The 6534-nt window shown below is 48.5% G+C and overlaps 1 pseudogene; it reads left to right on the forward strand.

The window, feature by feature from the left end:
- On the forward strand, positions 3155–3566 carry LOC109226364 (annotated as a pseudogene).

Here is a 6534-nt window from a genome sequence, read left to right on the forward strand (position 1 = left end):
TTATTTGTTCATTTCTGTTTTATTTTCCGCTGTATATTATATAACTACACAGGTTTATCTGGAGTCTGGTCCTAGCCTCGTCACTACTTCGCCGGGGTTAGGCCAGGCACTTACCAGCACATGTGGTTGGTTGTGCTGATACTACACTCTCCACTATGTGCAGATCTCGGAGCAGCTTTTGGACAGTAGCACTTGGGAAGGCTGCCTTCAGTCTAGATAGAGATCCCAAGGTAGTCCTGCAGGCATCCGCAGGCCCGACGTTCTCTTCTATCTTATTATGTGTTCTGTTTTCACTTGTTTCCAAGACAGACTGTATTTCCTTTTCAGACACTTGTATGTAGTACTCATAGACAGTCCGTGATATTGTGACACCAGATTCCGGGTAGAGGAGTATATTGGCATTGTAGGATTGGCTTTGATTATCTTTATCTGTCTAAGTCTTCCGCTTGTTCTCTTCACCGTTAATATTTAAATGTTGATTACTTGTTAATTCAGATTGTTGAAAAGGGTTAAAATGAGAGAGTTAGTGATTTCTATATTTCGCGGCTTGCCTAGCTTCTACGAGTAGGCGCCATCACGACTCCCGAGGATGGAAAATTCGGGTCGTGACAAGTTGGTATCAGAGCTCTAGGTTACATAGGTCTCACATTCACGGACAAGCTTAGTAGAGTCTAAGGGATCGGTACGGAGACGTCTGTATTTATCCCCCAGAGGCTACAGAGTCAGGAAACACTTCACATTTATTCCTTCTTGTCGTGCGGTTTGGTTTCTCAATGCTAATTGAATTTCTACTTTGTTCTTTCGCAGATGGCAAGAACACGCGCTTCCTCATCCACCGATCAGCAGCCCGAGCCCCCAGCAGCAGCTCCCACGAGGGGCAGAGGGCGAGGCCGTGCTAGAGGCCGAGGCAGGGGCAGAGCTCAGCCCAGAGCAGCAGCACCAGCGGCGGAGCCTCAGGTTGACTTTGATGATGAGGTTCCTGCCCAGGCAGTTCCGGTGGGCCCAGCTCAGGTCCCAGAGGGGTTTATTGCTACCCCGATACTCCAGGATGCTCTAGTCCGTCTAGTGGGCCTTATGGAGAGTGTCACCCGGGCAGGCTTGCTTCCTGTAGCACCAGCCGTCTCTCAGGCTGGAGGAGGAGCCCAGACTCCTGCTACTCGCACTCCGAAGCAGATAGCTCCCCAGTTTCAGACTCCAGCGGTTCAGCTAGTTGGAGCAGTTCAACCGGGTGTGGTAGCTCAGATCGAAGATGGAGCAGCTATGTCTGCCGATGCTTTGTGGAGGTTGGACAGGTTCACCAAGCTCTTTACTACTACTTTCAGCGGTGCATCTACTGAGGATCCCCAGGATTTTCTAGACAGCTGTCACGAGGTTCTTAGGAACATGGGATAGTTGAGACCAATGGGGTCGACTTTGCCACTTTTCGCTTATCTGGATCCGCCAAGACTTGGTGGAGATATTATTGCTTGGCTAGACCAGCCGGATCACCAGCTCTGACTTGGGAGAAGTTCACTCAGCTATTTCTGGAGAAGTTTCTCCCCATCACTCAGAGAGAGGCATATCGGAGGCCGTTTGAGCGTCTGCAACAGGGTTCTATGACTGCTACTCAGTATGAGACCAGATTCATCGACTTGGCTCATCATGCTCTTATCATACTCCCCACCGAGAGAGAGAGAGGGTAAGGAGGTTCATTGATGGACTTATTCAGCCGATTCGTCTTCAGATGGCTAGAGAGACTGGGAGTGAGATATCTTTCCAGGAGGCGGCCAATGTGGCCAGGAGAGTGGAGATGGTTCTGTCGCAGAGAGGTGGTCATGGGTCGGACAAGAGGCCCCGTCATTCAGGCAGATTCAGTGGTGCCTCGTCTGGAGGCATGGATTCGTATTGTAGAGGCCATCCTCCTAGGCCCTTTCAGTCAGCACTTCAGGTTTCAACGGTGCTTTAGGTGGCCGTGGTTCTCATATGCAGTATTCTGATCAGCAGCCCTACAGTGCACCACCAGCTACTATCAGTGCGCCGCCGCTCCAGAGTTTTCGGGGTGGTCATTCAGGTCGCCAAGGTCAGTCTCAGTTTCCTCAGCCACAGCACTCAGGTGGATGTTTTGAGTGGTGAGTATGGTCATATCAGAAGGGCTTATCCTAGATTGGTGGGTACTCAGACGCTGCAGCAGGGTTCCCGTGCTATGGTTCAGGCACCAGGTGTTCCACAGACTGCCCAGCCAGCTAGAGGTGGGGGTAGAGGTGCTAGAGGTGGAGGTAGAGGTACTAGAGGTGGAGCTCAGACCGCTAGAGGTGGAGGCCAGCCAGCCGTAGGCCGTCGCAGAGAGGTAGTCCAGGGTGGTGGGGCCCAGCCCCGATGTTATGCTCTTCCAGCCAGGCCTGAGGCTGAGGCTTCTGATGCAGTTATTACAGGTACTGTTCTAGTTTGTGGCAGAGATGCTTCAGTTTTATTTGATCCAGGGTCCACCTACTCCTATGTGTTATCTTATTTTGCACCGTATCTGGTCATGCCTAGTGATTCCTTGAGTGCCCCTGTATATGTGTCTATACCGGTGGGTGATTCTATTGTGGTAGATCGAGTCCATCGTTCTTGTATTGTGGTGATTGGGGGTCTTGAGACTCGTGTAGATTTGTTGCTTCTGGACATGGTTGATTTTGATGTTATATTGGGGATGGACTGGTTATCACCTTACCACGCTATCTTAGACTGTCATGCCAAGACTGTGACCTTATCCTTGCCGGGTTTACCCCGTTTAGAGTGGAGAGGGACTCCTGGTCATTCTACCCGTAGTGTTATCTCTTATGTGAAGGCTCGGCGTATGGTCGAGAAGGGGTGTTTGGCCTATTTGGCATATGTTCGTGATTCTAGTGCCGAGGTTCCTTCTATTGATTCTGTGCCCGTTGTTCGTGATTTTCCAGAGGTATTTCCTTCAGACCTGCCGGGTATGCCACCCGACAGGGATATTGATTTCTGCATTGATTTGGCTCCGGGCACTCAGCCCATTTCTATCCCGCCGTATCGTATGGCCCCGCCTGAGTTGAAAGAGTTGAAGGAGCAGTTGCAAGACTTGCTTGAGAAGGGTTTCATTAGACCCAGTGTTTCGCCTTGGGGTGCGCCGGTGTTGTTTGTTAAGAAAAAGGATGGGTCGATGAGAATGTGTATTGATTACCGGCAGCTGAACAAGGTTACAATCAAGAATAAGTATCCATTGCCGAGGATTGATGATTTGTTTGATCAGCTCCAGGGTGCCAAGGTATTTTCGAAGATTGACTTGAGATCTGGCTACCATCAGTTGAGGATTAGGGCATCCGATGTCCCTAAGACAGCTTTCCGCACTCGGTACGGGCATTATGAGTTCTTGGTGATGTCATTCGGGTTGAAAAATGTCCCAGCAGCTTTTATGGATTTGATGAACCGAGTGTTCAGGCCTTATCTGGATTCGTTCGTGATAGTCTTCATTGATGATATTTTGATATATTCCCACAGCCAGGAGGAGCACGAGCAGCACCTTCGAGTGGTTCTTCAGACTGAGGGATAGTCAGTTGTATGCTAAGTTTTCAAAGTGTGAGTTCTGGTTGAGTTCAGTTGCATTCCTGGGTCATGTTGTATCAGCAGAAGGTATACAGGTTGATCCGAAGAAGATTGAGGCGGTCAAGAACTAGCCTAGACCAGCATCAGCTACAGAGATTCGGAGTTTCTTGGGTTTAGCAGGCTACTATCATCGGTTTGTAGAGGGGTTTTCATCTATCGCAGCCCCGATGACCAGGTTGACCCAGAAGGGTGCCCAGTTCAGATGGTCGGATGAGTGTGAGGCGAGCTTTCAGAAGCTCAAGACAGCCTTGACTACGGCACCAGTGTTGGTTTTGCCCATAGGTTCAAGGCCATATATAGTTTATTGTGATGCATCTCGTATTGGACTTGGTGCAGTGTTGATGCAGGATGGCAAGGTCATTGCCTACGCGTCGCGGCAGTTGAAGATTTATGAGAAGAACTATCCGATTCATGATTTGGAGTTGGCAGCCATTGTTCACACATTGAAGATTTGGAGGCATTATCTGTATGGCGTGGCATGTGAGATGTTCACGGATCACAAGAGTCTTCAGTATTTGTTCAAGCAAAAGGAGTTGAATTTAAGGCAGAGGAGGTGGTTGGAGTTGTTGAAAGACTATGATATCACCATCTTATATCATCCGGGAAAGGCCAATATGGTGGCCGATGCTTTGAGTAGGAAGTCAGCCAGTATGGGCAGTCTCGCTTATATTCCGGTCGGTGAGAGACCGCTTGCTTTGGATGTTCAGGCTTTGGCCAATCAGTTTGTGAGGTTGGACGTTTCTGAGCCCAGCCGTATGTTAGCTTACACAGTCGCTCGTTCTTCATTATTGGAGCGTATCTGAGATCGTTGCATATGTGGCTTGGTGTTTGAATTGTCAGCAGGTTAAATACGAGCATCAGAGGCCTGGTGGTTTGTTCCAGAAGATTGAGATCCCTGAGTGGAAGTGGGAGCGTATTACTATGGACTTCGTTACTGGACTCCCACGGACTCAGAAGAAGTTCGATGCAGTGTGGGTCATTGTTGATAGGCTGACCAAGTCAGCGCACTTCATTCCTGTGGCAATCTCATATTCTTCCGAGAGGTTAGCTGAGATCTATATCCGAGAGATTGTTCGCCTTCATGGTGTGCCCGTGTCTATTATTTCGGACTGAGGTACGCAATTTACCTCACATTTCTGGAGAGCAGTTCAGCGAGAGTTGGGCATACGGGTTGAGTTGAGCACAACATTTCATCCTCAGACGGATAGGCAGTCCGAGCGGACTATTCAAATTTTGAAGGATATGCTCCGAGCTTGTGTCATTGACTTTGGAGGCTCGTGGGATCAGTTTTTGCCTTTAGCAGAGTTTGCCTACAACAACAGCTACCAATCGAGTATTCAGATGGCTCCTTATTAGGCTTTATATGGTAGGCGGTGTCGGTCTCCGGTTGGGTGGTTTGAGCCGGGGGAGGCTCGGTTGTTGCGTACGGATCTGGTTCAGGATGCGGACAAGGTCAGGATCATTCAGGATAGGCTTCGTACAGCTCAGTCCAAGCAAAAGAGTTATGCCGACCGCAAGGTTCAAGATTTAGCTTTCATGGTCGGTGAGCGGGTAAACCTTCGAGTGTCGCCTATGAAGGGCGTGATGAGATTTGGGAAGAAGGGTAAGCTTAGCCCTAGGTTCATTGGCCCGTTTGAGATTCTTGATCGAGTGGGAGAGGTGGCTTATAGACTTGCATTGCCGCCTAGCTTATCAGTCGTGCATCTAGTGTTTCATGTGTCCATGCTTCGGATATATCACGGCGATCCATCCCACGTGTTAGATTTCAGCACTGTCCAGTTGGACAAGGACTTGTCTTACGAGGAGGAGCCGGTAGCTATTCTAGACCGGCAGGTTCGTCAGTTGAGGTCAAAGAGTTTTCCTTCTGTTCGTGTTCAGTGGAGAGGTCAGCCTATTGAGGCATCGACCTGGGAGTCCGAGTCCGATATGCGGAGTAGTTATCCCCATCTTTTCCCCGACTCAGGTACTTCCTTCTTATGTCCGTTCGAGGATGAACGGTTGTTTTAGAGGTAGGGGGATGTGATGACCCAAAAGGTCATCACTTGTTTTTAAAATGAATTCTATGTTTCGAGGCCTTAAAAACCTCTTTTAGCTTCACCTCGATTTGCGTGCGCAGTCCGGGTACGTAGCCGAAAAGCTATTATGTGAAAAATCTATGAAAATATTAAAATTTTGGATTAAAATGCATTTAAGTTGACTTCGGTCAACATTTTGGGTAAACGGACCCGGACCTGTGATTTGACGGTCCCGGAGGGTCTATGGAAAAATATGGGACTTGGGCGTATGCCCGGAATCGAATTCCGAGGTCCCAAGCCCGAGAAATGAATTTTTAAAGAAAATTGTTTTCTGAAATCGTTTAAAGGATTTGAAAATGAATTTGGATTAGAACATGTTGGTATCGAGCCCGTATTTTGGTCCGGCGCCCGGTACAGGTCCTATTTGTGATTTAAGATAATTCTGTGAAGTTTGGTAAGAAACGGAATCCGTTTGACGGGATTCGGACCTTAAATGCAAAATTTGATGTTTTAAGAAGTTTTGAAATATTTCATTGATTTTGAGGTTTAATTCGTTGTTTAAGGGGTTAATTTGGCGATCCGATCGCACGGATAAGTTCATATGATGTTTTTGAGTTGGTACGTATGTTTGGTTTGGATCCCCGAGGGCTCGGGTGTGTTTCGGAAGGTTTTAAACTCTTAAAAAGTTGCAGGTTTTCAGTTGCTGGTATTATGGTATTTTCTTCTTCGCGTTCGCGGGAGGGCCCTCGCAAACGCGATGAATTAATTGTGCTGAATGAAAATTTCTTCTACGCGAACGCGAGACCCAGGTTGCGAACGCGAAGCTTTGGGGGGTCTACCCTTTGCGAACGCGGGCCTGGTATCGCGAACGCGAAGGCTTGTGGCCTGGTCAGGGGGAAGGGAAAATTATACCTACGCGAACGCGAGC

Source organism: Nicotiana attenuata, chromosome 5 (assembly GCF_001879085.1).
Source record: "Nicotiana attenuata strain UT chromosome 5, NIATTr2, whole genome shotgun sequence".
Classification (NCBI taxonomy): Eukaryota; Viridiplantae; Streptophyta; class Magnoliopsida; order Solanales; family Solanaceae; genus Nicotiana; species Nicotiana attenuata.